At 44.2% G+C, this 15075-nt stretch overlaps 1 protein-coding gene across 4 annotated transcripts in view; it reads right to left on the bottom strand.

Annotated features, from left to right (window-relative positions):
* Window positions 1–15075, bottom strand: part of LOC128704323 (transcription factor GATA-4) — a 331788-nt gene that overhangs the window by 196259 nt on the left and 120454 nt on the right. The gene's annotated exons all lie outside the window — the stretch shown is intronic.

The raw sequence follows: 15075 nt of genomic DNA on the forward strand, positions 1-15075 counted from the left end.
TGTGAAAAGGGGAAGACAATTTAGAATAATGCCCAATAGTGCAATGGTGTCGCTCTTGTTATCTGGAAAATTGTCTTTCTTTCAATGACACACTGATACTGGGAAGGTAGAGTTCTTTCCGCGTGACCATCAGACGATGATTCTCGATGCTTTGTTCTGTACCTTGAAGACTGAAAGTGTTCAGGCAGACGCCCGAACATGCAAAGTTGTGCGGTACAGTCAACCTGGGAACAATGACACCTGTGCAATACCTGGATATCTTTATAATGAAGAGGTGCACATGTGTCTTATTCATCAATGCTGCAGTGCATCCAAAATGTACCATCTTCAAGTTAGAGCAAAAAGGCACAATACCGTGACCGGAACAGCACACAAATAACCCGCTTACTTATGTAATCTTCACGGTGCTGCCACAGTCCTAGGTGCTCTTAGAATCTAAAACTCAGCCATGGACCAGGCTCGTCTGGTGCTTGCCTGGTCAACCAGGCTCGTCTGGTGCTTGCCTGGTCAACCAGGCTCGTCTGGTACTGGCCTGGTCAACCAGGCTCGTCTGGTACTGGCCTGGTCAACCAGGCTCGTCTGGTACTGGCCTGGTCAACCAGGCTCGTCTGGTACTGGCCTGGTCAACCAGGCTCGTCTGGTACTGGCCTGGTCAACCAGGCTCGTCTGGTACTGGCCTGGTCAACCAGGCTCGTCTGGTACTGGCCTGGTCAACCAGGCTCGTCTGGTACTGGCCTGGTCAACCAGGCTCGTCTGGTACTGGCCTGGTCAACCAGGCTCGTCTGGTACTGGCCTGGTCAACCAGGCTCGTCTGGTACTGGCCTGGTCAACCAGGCTCGTCTGGTACTGGCCTGGTCAACCAGGCTCGTCTGGTACTGGCCTGGTCAACCAGGCTCGTCTGGTACTGGCCTGGTCAACCAGGTTCGTCTGGTACTGGCCTGGTCAACCAGGCTCGTCTGGTACTGGCCTGGTCAACCAGGTTCGTCTGGTACTGGCCTGGTCAACCAGGCTCGTCTGGTACTGGCCTGGTCAACCAGGCTCGTCTGGTGCTTGCCTGGTCAACCAGGCTCGTCTGGTGCTTGCCTGGTCAACCAGGCTCGTCTGGTGCTTGCCTGGTCAACCAGGCTCGTCTGGTGCTTGCCTGGTCAACCAGGCTCGTCTGGTGCTTGCCTGGTCAACCAGGCTTAGATCCATCTTGGAGAGTAATGGCGTAAAGGAAAGAGCCACATATGCAATATAGTCATATACATTATTGATAACGTTTCGTCCACACAGTGGGTTTTATCAAGTCACAAACATATCTATATCTGACTTGACAAAGCCCACTGTGTGGACGAAACGTTGTCAATAAAGGATCCTATTACACCAGACAGCAACTGTGTCACTCTCACCATGAGAAATATCCTGAGAAACTTGTGCAACATTGGGGATATTTACTGTGGATCTAAGCCAGGGTTGTGGAGTCGGAGTCGGAAGCAATTCTTGGGTTGCTGGACTCGTCGAATCGGAAAAACGTAATTAAAGAAGTCTGAGGTGCCATAAATGAAGGAATCGGTGTGGAAGGTTTTATGTGCAGACTCCACAGCCCTGGCTCTAACAAGATTCCCAAATGCTGCACGTCTCTCACACTTCAACTTGTCGGTTTTCCAAAACCATTTCCACGAGATCCATCGTACTGAGGTTACCAGGCTTCACCCGGGGAAAGGTAGAGTGGATCCAATTCATAAAAATCAAGAAACCTGCACCAGCATCAAGGTACCCTCCCCCTCCCATCCTTCAAGGGTCATCGTGCAGTTGCATCTTACACACCGCCTCCTCCCGTTCCTCCCCGTCGGAGGCTGATTTTGAATCATCGTTTTCTCAGCTGTGATGATTGTATCTTAGGTTTTGACATGAATCTAGGACATGGTTAAGGATGTTTTGCGTGTGGGCGCATCCGGTAGTGTGAATCATTATAATCACTACCAAAACTAATCGTGTAATCATTAGGGTGCATGAACATGGAACTTTGGTTGGTTGCTTAATGGGGTTTGAAGTCTATCGACTACACGAGGATCATTAAGGTTGCAAAATAACCTTTTCACTTGACGAGAATAATTTAATCCCTAAAAATTTAATGTTTAAGAATATAATAGCATAAAACACTGGGATATTTGCTGTTTAGCGTAACATCTAAACTGTCGTATCTGCGCGCCTCTGACAAGTGTGAATGATGGTGAATGATTTTTTTTCGGGTCACCCTGCCTCGGTGGGAGACGACCAGCGTGTTTAAAATAAAAACACTGCAGTAAGCCTACTGGCCCTAAAACAAAGAATAAAGTGAACTTTCAATCTATAAACACCGAAAGACAAACCTATCTGTAAACCAAGGTTTAGAATATCAAATATGTGACAGAAGATACCACCGTCTAATTCAAAATTTTCCTTACACTACAGTGACTAAAATACTGCGATGAGGAAGAGCCTAAAGAATGAGAACTTCGATACAAGAAGAGAATCAGATTCAATACAGAGAATCAATTCACTGCAGAGAGATTCAACACAATGAGAGGGTATACACGATATACCTTGGATATACTTTTGAAGAATTTCGAGTTTCCCTACTCTCGCAACCCACCCCTGGGTTAGGCTTGTCTGGTGTTTGGCTGATCAACAAGGTTGTTGCTGCCGGCGGCCTGCTGACCCACATATCCATCACAGCCTGGCTGACCTGGTACTTGGCGAAAGTACATGATGCAGATCACAAGTACATGGATGTAGATGGCTATCTCACCGACACAACACTGGTCACACTGGGATGCTGGACAAGCCCCACAGAAGGCTTATTCTATTCGTGTCTTAATTCATCATTTGTTGGCTTTCATTGCTCTCTCTCTCTCTCTCTCTCTCTCTCTCTCTCTCTCTCTCTCTCTCTCTCTCTCTCTCTCTCTCTCTCTCTCTCTCGTTCACCAGCTGCCCTACCCCCGAGTCTTGAAGAGTCAACACATCACATCCTTCAACAAGGTCGATAACACCACACTATCCCCGTCCCCTCCTCTTTCAACCCCCTCCTCCATCAACCCTCCCCCCCCCTCCCCCCCAGAAAGAAGTCAATCATCTCTAACCACAAATCCCGCCCCTTCCTTTCCCCTCCTCCTCTTCCTCCTGCAGAAATATTAAATAATTCTTTCCCTTCCCTCCCCTTTCCGGCATCTTCCTCTTCTGCAGAAGGTAGTCAGTCATCTCCCATTCCTTGCCTATAGAAATACCCATACTCGGTTGGTAGCGCACTCGGCTAACACCGAGGTCTGTGGTTCGATCCTCGGTACGGGTGGAAACATTAGGACGTGTTTACTTAAGACACCTGCTGTCCCGGTTCACCTAGCAGTAAAATTGGTACCCGAGTGTTAGTCGACTGATGTGGGACGCATCCTGGGGGACAAAATTAACCTAATTTGCCCAAAATCCTCAACATAACAAGCGGCTTTGTATACAGTAGTATGTCATTGATGTCATCTAGGCGTGTATACTTTATACACGTACTTGTAGAAATCGGCAGGCCGGACTTGAGTCCTGGAGATGGGAAGTACAGTGCCTGCACTCTGAAGGAGGGGTGTTAATGTTGCAGTTTAAAAACTGTAGTGTAAAGCACCCTTCTGGCAAGACAGTGATGGAGTGAATGATGGTGAAAGTTTTTCTTTTTCGGGCCACCCTGCCTTGGTGGGAATCGGCCGGTGTGATAATAAAAAAAAAAAATTGTAGAAATCAATTTTAATTATCTTTTTCTACCCCACAATCCAGTCTATGGATAAACTTTCTTGAAGACTTTGTTCAACCAGGTTGTTGCTGTTGGCGGTCCGTTGGCTCACTCACGTAATACTGGTAGATTTGCCACGTGTTCACATCATCAGGAATAATGATGAAAAACCTAACTGAAAACTGCGTTAGTCACCCTTGTGACTAAGAAACATTTGACTAAGGGAAGGTAGATAAGATGGGCAGATAGGTAGATAAGGTGGAGAGGTACATCGATAGTAAGATAAATAGGTATCTAGACAACTAGCCAGCTAGTTTGGAGTGTAGCTGGGTAAATAGGTGGATAGGCTGCCAGTTAGGTGGACAGGTAGTCAGTTAGGCAGGTGGACAGGCTGCAAGTTAGGCAGGTGGACAGGCTGCAAGTTAGGCAGGTGGACAGGCTGCAAGTTAGGCAGGTGGATAGGCTGCAAGTTAGGCAGGTGGATAGGCTGCAAGTTAGGCAGGTGGATAGGCTGCAAGTTAGGCAGGTGGATAGGCTGCAAGTTAGGCAGGTGGATAGGCTGCAAGTTAGGCAGGTGGATAGGCTGCAAGTTAGGCAGGTGGATAGGCTGCCAGTTAGGCAGGTGGATAGGCTGCAAGTTAGGCAGGTGGATAGGCTGCAAGTTAGGCAGGTTTGGGGGGTCAACTGACAGTTCAGTATTCAGGTCAAGACTGACGTTGAAGCAACAAGCGGTGACTGGCAAGGTTACATGGATGTAACCTGCTTAAATTATACAGATTTAAGCCCCGAACTCTCAGTCGACATATATATCATGTTGAAATATTTGTTAAATCAATTCTGAATCGTTGATTAACAAATTGAAATATATTTATAAATTACAAACTGTCAGCCGACATATATAAACATTTTAAAATATATTTAACCTAATTTAACTGGTTAAATATATTTAAATTTAGATTTATGGGTCCATTCCCAGATTTCTCTCCGCCATTATATTGAAAAGCAAAAAAATCATTGAATTTACGTACGCACTCGGGTATTAATCATTTATAAGGTCATCAATCAACTCACAAACACCATCAACCAGTCAACCCACAAAATCAACCAGCTGTCAACGAGGACTAACACACCAAAAATATGACTAAGGCCATGGTTCCATAGATCAGCTTGAAGGACACTCACTGCATTACCACACTGTCGACTAGGCTGCCCCGCACACCCTCGACTAAGCAGCAACCCCACCCACCGTCGACTAGGCTGCCGCTTCCAGTTCCCCAGGCACGAGAAAGTCGATTTCATTATTCCCTAAGCGGGTTCCCACTTCCCTTTTTTTCCCTCCCCATTTGACGTTGGTCTACTTTATCTCCTAGTTTTTACCCCCTAGGGGTAAGGGGCGGATGAGAGTGCACTCTTGCTAGAAGGGAGGGGTTAGGGGGGCCCCAAGGGATAATTCTCTCGGTACATATACACGAGAGATACGCATATGTCAAGTGTATATACAGGCAGGCCCTACTTATACATCTAGTCAGGTTCTTGGCTAATTCTAGAGCCCCGCTTATACAAGCAGGTTAGGTTCCTGCCTAATGTAGGGCTCCGCTTATACAGCAGGTGAGGTTCCGGGCTACTACTACGAGAAATATATACCTCTCCACGTATATACACTGGGGAATGGGTAGGAAACCCTGTTGTGTGGTTATACAAATGTAAATATTAAGACAATAAAAGTCCTCGGGTTACCAGCGCCAGCATAGAACCCACACATGTAAATTATCATTATTACTTTAATGGGGTAGCACTAAACTCGCAGGAATCATACAACTCCTGGGGGGACTAAGGAATTCAGACTAGGATCAAAAGGAATTGGAGCACAGATCCAATTTCTTAGATCAAGAGCACCTCGGCAGCATCTAGGAACCTCCCTTCAGGGGCCAAACATGTCAAGCAAAGGTAAGAAACAAACTGAGATCTTCCACCAAGCTGGCCACGGAATATGGGGATTGAGCAAGAGGGAGAGAGAAATCTGTCATCGCTCCATGAGAGATTTAAAGAGACATGGTCTCTACAGACTGAAGATTAAGAGGAGACACTATCACAACATACAGATAATAAACACTATAACACACAAGATAATAAACACTATAACAACACACACGATAAGAAACACTGTCACAACACACAACATAATATTGACTGAGGGTTGAGCAGCAGCAGCAGGAGAGAGACATAGAGGATGAAGACAATGAGAGTGGAGTGAACGCACTAGCTGAACAATGCTCAGTGCCAGGGAATGACTTTGGCACTTCGGTGACACTCAGTGCCAACAGAGCCAGAGGGTCGCTGATCGACGAGAGAAAAGCGGAGTGTCTGACCCTATCTCTCTCTCTCTCTCTCTCTCTCTCTCTCTCACACACACACACACACAGCCCACCCCTAAACACGCAGCCCAACTACAAACACGTACGCACACAGCTTCATCCCCCAAACACACATGCACGCGCGCGCGCTTGATGGCAGGTGTGTAAAACGAGACTCTGGAGTGCTAGCTACAAACAGAAACACAAGAGGAAAAACAAACTAAGTGTTTTTTTAAGATCAAACGAAGAGATGAAGAGGTACCCTTGTTTTAAGAGCGCCTCTTCAGTGAGCTCACTGTGGCACAACCTGCCCGACCTGGCACTTCTAAAAGACGGAGTAACTTCCCTAGGTGAGTGGCCTCCCTGGGGATATCTCCGATGAATTCAGAGATTCTTTCTACTCCCGCAGCCCGGCCATGAGCCAGGCTCGTCTGGTGCTTGCCTGGTCACAGGCTGCTGCTGTTGGATATGTGGGGCTGTGGGGCACCATCTCAACGTGGTTGATCTGGCACCTCTGGCCACTCCTAAAGGAGGGATGACCCTGAAGACCCAAAAACGTAAGAAGGAGCACTGCACTAGGCCTACTGGTCCCTGTGAAAGGTTACTCTATGAGCCCGGCAGCATAGATCTTGGTAATGTTTACAAACAAAACGTCTCTCCTTAACTTCTAAAAATCGTTTATGCTTCAGTGGAGACTTTTCCACGTATTAAGTTAGGTAAGGTTGGTCAGGAAACGGGACAAGCGTTTCCTGACGCTGGTCTTAGTCATATGATGACCCACAGCTGGAGCTTTTGGTCATCTAGCCAAGGACTTCCACTGGCTTACCCGTCCTCCACTTTAAAAATTAAGGTCGCACGTGTGCTTTCATCTTTGTGTTCGGAGGCATCATTGAGTACCTAGTCTTGCATAATTTGTCACCATATGCTCAAGATGGTCATGTTTTCAATGCAAGCTTGCAGGGCGAGACATATGGGCGAGTCTCCTTACACCCACTGTCCCTGTTAACCTTCAGTAAAAAGGTACCTGGGAGTTAGTCGATCGTCGTGGGTTGCATCCTGGGGAATGATCAAGCACTACAAACTACTGAGACAACTCCAATGCCTCTCAAATGACCTAATGATGCACTTTCTGTGCCCAAAGTACACGATACAAGAAAAGTTGTAAAAGGTCAGGTGTCTCTTGGACTTTCCCACAGAGAAGTACTCCTGAGTGAGTCCTGGCTTCACATGCCCTAGTAGGAAGAGAAGAGAATTTTCCCACAATAGACACTTGCAGTGTCTAAAAAGAACATCGAGAGAAAATATAAATCTAGCATTCGAATCCCCTACCTTCCCAGTATTTCTGGACACGTGGTAGTGGCAATGGTTGCAGCCGAACTGACGGTGGTAGTGGTTACCTGGAGGTTACCTGGAGGTCATTCCGGGGATCAACGCCCCCGCGGCCCGGTCCATGACCAGGCCTCCCGATGGATCAGGGCCTGATCAACTAGGCTGTTACTGCTGGCCGCACGCAGTCCAACGTACGAGCCACAGCCCGGCTGATCCGGCACTGACTTTAGGTATCTGTCCAGCTCTCTCTTGAAGGCAGCCAGGGGTTTATTGGTAATTCCCCTAATGCTTGATGGGAGGCTGTTGAACAGTTTTGGGCCCCGGACACTTATGGTGTTTTCCCTTAGTGTACCAACGGCGCCCCTACTTTTTATTGGGGGCATTTTGCATCGCCTGCCCAGTCTTTTACTTTCGTAGGGAGTGATTTCTGTGTGCAGATTTGGGACCATTCCTTCCAAGATTTTCCAAGTGTAGATTATGATATATCTCTCCCTCCTGCGTTCCAACGAGTACAAGTCAAGTGCTTCCAAGCGTTCCCAGTAGTTAAGGTGCTTGACAGAACTTATACGTGCAGTAAAGGATCTCTGTACACTCTCTAGATCTGCGATTTCACCTGCTTTGAATGGAGATGTTAATGTACAGCAATATTCCAGCCTAGAGAGAACAAGTGATTTGAAAAGGATCATCATGGGCTTGGCATCTCTCGTTTTGAAAGTTCTCATTATCCATCCTATCATTTCCTTTGCACGTGCGATCGTGGCACTGTTGTGATCCTTGAAAGTGAGATCCTCAGACATTACTACTCCCAGGTCCCTTACATTATTTTTCCGCTCTATTGTATGGCCGGAGTCAGTAGTATACTCTGTTCTAGTTATTATCTCCTCCAGTTTTCCATAGCGGAGTAGTTGGAATTTGTCCTCATTGAACATCATATTGTTTACCGTTGCCCACTGGAAAACTTTGTTTATATCTTCTTGGAGGTTAACCACGTCCTCAGCAGATGACTGCCTCATGCAGATCCTAGTATCATCCGCAAAGGATGATACGGTGCTGTGGTGTATATCTCTGTTTATGTCTGATATGAGGATAAGGAATAAGATGGGGGCGAGTACTGTGCCTTGTGGAACAGAGCTCTTAACTATGGCAGCCTCCGATTTAACTCTGTTGACCACTACTCTTTGTGTTCGATTTGTTAGGAAGTTGAAGATCCATCTCCCCACTTTCCCAGTTATTCCTTTAGCACGTATTTTATGGGCTATTATGCCATGATCGCATTTGTCAAATGCTTTTGCAAAGTCTGTGTATATTACATCTGCATTCTGATTTTCTTCCAGTGCATCCAAGGCCATGTCATAGTGATCCAGTAGTTGTGAGAGGCAGGAGCGACCTGCCCTGAACCCATGTTGCCCTGGATTGTGCAGATTTTGGGAATCCAAGTGATTTGCAATCCTGCTTCTTAGCACTCTTTCAAAGATTTTTATGATGTGGGACGTCAGAGCTATTGGTCTATAGTTCTTAGCTAATGCTTTGCTGCCACCTTTATGGAGTGGGGCTATATCCGTTGTTTTAAGTGACTGTGGAATTTCACCCATGTCCAAGCTCCTCCTCCATAGTGTACTTAGGGCACGCGAGAGGGGTTTCTTGCAGTTCTTAATGAAAACAGAGTTCCACGAGTCTGGGCCCGGGGCTGAGTGCATAGGCATGTTGTCAATGGCTTTTTCGAAATCTATCGGAGTTAGGGTAATGTCGGAAATCTGGCATACATTTATGGAGTTTTGAGGCTCATTCATGAAGAAATCATTTGGGTCGTCGATCTTCAGACCGATTAGTGGTTCACTAAACACAGAGTCGTACTGGGATTTCAATATTTCACTCATTTCCTTGTTGTCATCTGTGTAAGTCCCATCCTGTCTGAGTAAGGGCCCAATACTAGATGTGGTATTTGCCTTGTTTTTGGCACATGAAAAGAAATATTTTGAATTTCTTTCAATTTCACTAATAGCTTTAAGCTCCTCCTGCCTCTCCTGGTTCCTGTAAGAGTCATTTAGCTTAAGTTCGATAGTTTCCACTTCCCTGGTCAGCGCCTCCTTTCGTGTATCAGATATTCTAGCACTCCTGAGGAGCTCAGTGACTCTTCGTCGTCTTCTGTAGAGGGAGCGTCTTTTTCTCTCCAGTTTACTCCTGCTCTTCTTCTTTCTTAGGGGAATATGCCTAGAACATGCTTTGGCTACCAGGAAGTTGATCCTTTCAAGGCACTGGTTTGGATCCATGTCATTTAAGACATCTTCCCAACATGTTTCGTTTAGGACATGGTTTACCTGGTCCCAGTTGATGTTCTTGTTGTTGAAATTGTATTTTGTGAAGACACCTTCACAGGTACATGCATTCTGCTGTTCAGGACCCCTATGCATGTACGTCTGGACTTCGATTAGATTGTGATCGGAATTAGTTGTTTTTGATATTCTTATGTCTCTTATCAGGTCCTCATTATTTGTGAAGATAAGGTCAAGTGTGTTTTCTAGTCTTGTTGGCTCCACTATCTGCTGGCTTAAGGTGTGTTTTTCGCAGAGACTTAGTAGCTCATGTGTGTGTGACCTTTCATCTGCCCTACCTCCTGGGATTGTTTCAGCTATAACATTATTTGCTACATTCTTCCATTTTGTATGCCTTAGGTTGAAATCACCAAGCAGTAAGATGTTTGGGGATGGAGCTGGAAGGTTTTCCAAACAGTAATCGATTTTCAGTAGCTGTTCCTTGAACTGTTGTGAGGTTGCATCTGGTGGCTTGTATACAACCACAATGACTGGAGGTTATTCCGGGGATCAACGCCCCCGCGGCCCGGTCCATGACCAGGCCTCCCGATGGATCAGGGCCTGATCAACTAGGCTGTTACTGCTGGCCGCACGCAGTCCAACGTACGAGCCACAGCCCGGCTGATCCGGCACTGACTTTAGGTATCTGTCCAGCTCTCTCTTGAAGGCAGCCAGGAGTTTATTGGCAATTCCCCTAATGCTTGATGGGAGGCTGTTGAACAGTTTTGGGCCCCGGACACTTATGGTGTTTTCCCTTAGTGTACCAATGGCGCCCCCTACTTTTTATTGGGGGCATTTTGCATCGCCTGCCCAGTCTTTTACTTTCGTAGGGAGTGATTTGTGTGTGCAGATTTGGTGGTAACCCCCACAAGACAAACACAGAATATAAGATCATATCCACTTGGTAGTAATATATTCATTTTATTTCTGATTAATTTGAACTTCATGCTGCCTTCAAACACTGGAATGTCCTTATAATATGCCTCTTCAATCGTCACCATTTACCAATCTTGAGAAGAAATACTTCGATGTTACTTTTGGTAATTTAGAACTTGTTTAGTGATAAGGCAAATGACTGCCTACAAATTAAGAGAAATGAAACAAATGCATGCATTTAAACACTTTTTCCTGAAGACGTTTCGGTCCTTAGACCTCGATCACTTTAAATGCACAGCAGCTTTTTCCGTCATTATTCGTAGCCACTCCATCACAATAGCGGCTAGGGTCTACACTCTTACAACTCTACCATCAAAAATTACACACACTACCTGGAGTGATGTAGTGGAGGTAGAATCCATACATAACTTAAATAAGAGGTACGATAAAGCCCTTGGAGCAGGAAGAGTGGACCTAGTAGCGATTAGCAAAGAGGTGGGGCCAGGAGCTGTGAATCGACCCTTGCAACGACAAACACGTGAGTACAAATAAGTGAATACTTGTTCATTTCTGGTGGCCAAGAATCAGTATACCAGTCGATCAGATGCATGAGGCGGGGCCAGAAGCTAGGAATCAACCCTTTCCAACACAACTAGCAAAGCATGCACTGCTCATTCACAGCAAAGAATCATTTAAAAAAACTTCCAGCAAATGACTAAGCTGGGAGGAAAAAAATATCCCACAAATCCCGTAGCAAGAGATGGAGAGAGCGACAAAGAAGCGAATTGTGTGAGGCTGAGCGTGGGTGGCACTGCTCGGGGCCCTGGGAGGAAGTGCGAGCTTACTCTGTAAACACACACCAGCCATAATACACCAGCCGCTATGCTAATTCCGTGGAATGCCACGGCCCCACCAAAATGATTTTTATTTAACAGTGATGCCTAAGTAAATGTTTATTTTCCTCGTATCCGAAAATTTTCGGGGCCGGCACTGCGCAGTAAATTTTGGAGGGTCGTCTTTTGGATGTTTGATGCTCAGGCCCGTCTAGTTTACTGACTGAATTCGTTTTCTTTACACCCATGTCCCCCAAAGGGAGGTTCTTGATGCTGGTGAGGGGTTCTTGATCTAGGGAACTGGATCTGTGCTCCGGTTCCCTGAATTAAACACTGAATACCTTCCACCCCCCACATGCACTGTATAATCCTACGGGTTTAGCGCCCCTCACGATTATAATAATTTACACATTTTAAATTAAAATTTGTGCTACTGTAGCTAATAAAATAACAAATTGCATCTAATATACTAAATGTTTGAGATGTTTATACTTCCACTATATACCATCTACTCATATTTATAAGCCAGGACAATGCTGAAAGTAATAAAGAATATTGAAAAATTGATGAGCAAGACCATGGAGCTGAACCCTTCTACAGGCTGAGGGGGACTGACCACCTACAATATTGTTTCTCCAGGGCTGATAGACTGATTACATCATTACTTCACTACTACACTTGCTGCTTTGTATTTGACTGAAGAAACCTACTGTGAAGAAACCCAACTGTTGTACATACATCTTATCAGGACAATACTGGATGTTGGTCCAGAGTTTTGAACTCAGCAGTCGTTGACTGGGTAAATTCTTCAATATTAAGTAGGTTATGCAAAGAAAACAGTAATTTTTGGCTATGAGACACTTTTTTTTCGAAAACCCAACCATCTTAAATAGTAAATTCTATGCTAGGCTACCAAAAAAACAATAGGACAATGTTTATATCTGGGTGTGTTATGTGAATTCTTTAGTACTGTGTTCTGCAATGGAGATATCTACATTTAGTTTACATGGGGAAACGCATTTTTATATATAAACTTGCCTAATAGTCAATAAGCCACATGGAGAAACTCGGGAGTTTGATCTGTAAATTTCGACCTCTTCCTGGGATCCCTAAATCAACCTACCCAACAATTGCACTGCTGCTGGTCAAAGATTCATTTAACTGGGTTATATTATTAAATTTACTTATTAAAATATAGATTCTTTACTAATTATCCAAAAAAAATAATTCTTTTCCATTGCAAAACCTTAATAAGAATAAAAAGGCACAATACCGCGACTGGAACAATACACAAATTACCCTCATATGGGAGATAGAAACTTATGACGTTTCGGTTTGCCTTGAATCAAGTCTGACCGAAACGTCAAGTTTCATTCTTCTATATTTTTCTATATTCTTCTTTGTGTACTCTTATTTCCGCCTATTATCACCTGAATAAACAATATATACAATTATTTTTTCTCGTGGAATGGATGATAGCATCGACGTTATTTATAAGATAAAAGATAAACGTTTCTGTCTCCGGAAAAGAGGAGACAATGGCTAAAGGAAAAACTTTCTTACCATTTGCACAAAACCGAACTACGTAACCCAATTAATACCCAAATATACATAAACTTTTTTTTTTAGGTGAACAGACACAGATGCAACTTATGTGACATTTTACTGTGGCAACGTTTCGCTCTCCAGGAACTTTGTCAAGCAGTTACACACGGACACACTGGGTACGTACCATGGGTTCCCAATCTTTTTTGTTCCTTTGTACCTCTGGGGCATTCTGATAGGGGCACATGGGAACCTAAATTATTATTATAATCAAGGGGGAAATGTGCCCCTAAAAATTAATTAAAAAAATAAAATTATATTTTTATATTTTATATTTAAATTTGTATTTTTATATTTTATAATGAAATCTGTATGTACACCATGATTATATTCTCTGAAGCTTATGTACCCCTCTTGAGAAGTACAAATGTACCCCTGGGGGTACATGTACCACTGGTTGGGAACCCCTGGATGTACTGGGCTTGACAAAGCTCCTGGAGGGCGAAACACTGCCATGTCAAATTAGTTGCATCTGTGTCCATTCATCTAAAATTTCATCGGTAATTCTATTACATAAATAAAATATATGCAGCAATACCCAGTACTTACCGCAAACTATAATTATATACCGAGACAAGTATGTGTGTACCTTCATAGACTGATCTGACTGAATTACAATTCATTTGATAATTTGTGACTAGGTTAACCGAGGCTTCAGCCACCACTGAAAAAAAAAAAGTTAAATTTTTTTACATGCCTTTTTTTACATTGCTCATAGCTTGAATATAAAGTTAGGAACCTTAACCTTTTAAAACACTAAAAAAAAAAAAGAGGTTATAGGATATCAATTTTTATCCAAACAAGGTCTTACGACGCCTGGGAATAATAATGCATTTTATTTCAGAATATAAGTAAATATTTAGTTATTTGAAAACCCGTAGTATGCACAGTATTTCAGTCATTATCTGAGGAAAGGTTACCTTTGAGTCTTGATATGCATTTGAAGGCTTTATTTTCTACTTCCTCAGCCCTGCCCTGGGCTAGGCTTGGTTGTTGCTTGCCTGGTCAACCAGGCTACCTTGCTGGCAGCCCGCTGGCCTACATATCCACCTGGTTGATCTGGGCACTTAGCGGAGGCACTAAGATGTCTACATTTGCTAGGCCGAAATCCTTGTGCAAAATCAGGAGCTCTTCAGCATCAGTTCACCCTCTCGAAGGGGTAACCCAATTAAAAATTAGCAAAGCTTTATTAAACTTGTATTCTGGAGGTGGCATACGTAGGGAAACCTTCAGGTCATTCTCTGGCTAATATGGTGATAGATATGTAAATTCTAAGATAGTCAGCGTATTGTGCAATGGAGACACTATTTTATCAGATACATTGTGGTACACCCAGTGTGTGGCTTACATTATTCTCTCGTCTTTATCTTATACGTATTTCATTTATTCCTGTATGGAATGTTATAATTTTTTTTTATGGTCAGAGAGAACTCGAAACCGTAGGCGAGAAATCCACGTACAATTTGCGAGGATGGTTTGAAATATCAATTACATCCTACTACCTTCAATTCGTGACCAAAACTCAGTGAATACGAAAATGGTATACTTTGCTCCAGACTATGAAACAAAACTCCAGGCTGAGGGACTGACCACCAACACTACGTCTTCAAGGGTGATGGACTGATCATATCGTCTTCACATCTCTACTGCCTCTACAAGCTCCTCTGTATTCGACTGAAGAAGCCTACTGCGTAGGCGAAACTTTTCGGAATAGATACCTAACTGTTACACATGTGTCTTATCAAAACCTGAGTGACCCGAGTACTTCTCTCAACCCAAGTGGCACGGATTTGATTTCCAAAGCGAGATGATTGGGCATGTTTTCTTACGAAGTGTAAATTTCCTTATACCTCACGTTCAAACAGCAATAAATAGGCATTACCTAGGTGTTATTCGACGGTTGTGGGTGGCATCCTGCGGGAACAGGAGCGGATGAATACGTTAGAAAAAGCTAGGCTTTGAAATAAGCTGGGGTAGTACAAGCCCTTAACCCTATATATAAGTAGTCGTTTACAGAACAACTCTTAGCC

The sequence above is a fragment of the Cherax quadricarinatus genome, chromosome 84, assembly GCF_038502225.1.
Source record: "Cherax quadricarinatus isolate ZL_2023a chromosome 84, ASM3850222v1, whole genome shotgun sequence".
NCBI lineage: Eukaryota > Metazoa > Arthropoda > Malacostraca > Decapoda > Parastacidae > Cherax > Cherax quadricarinatus.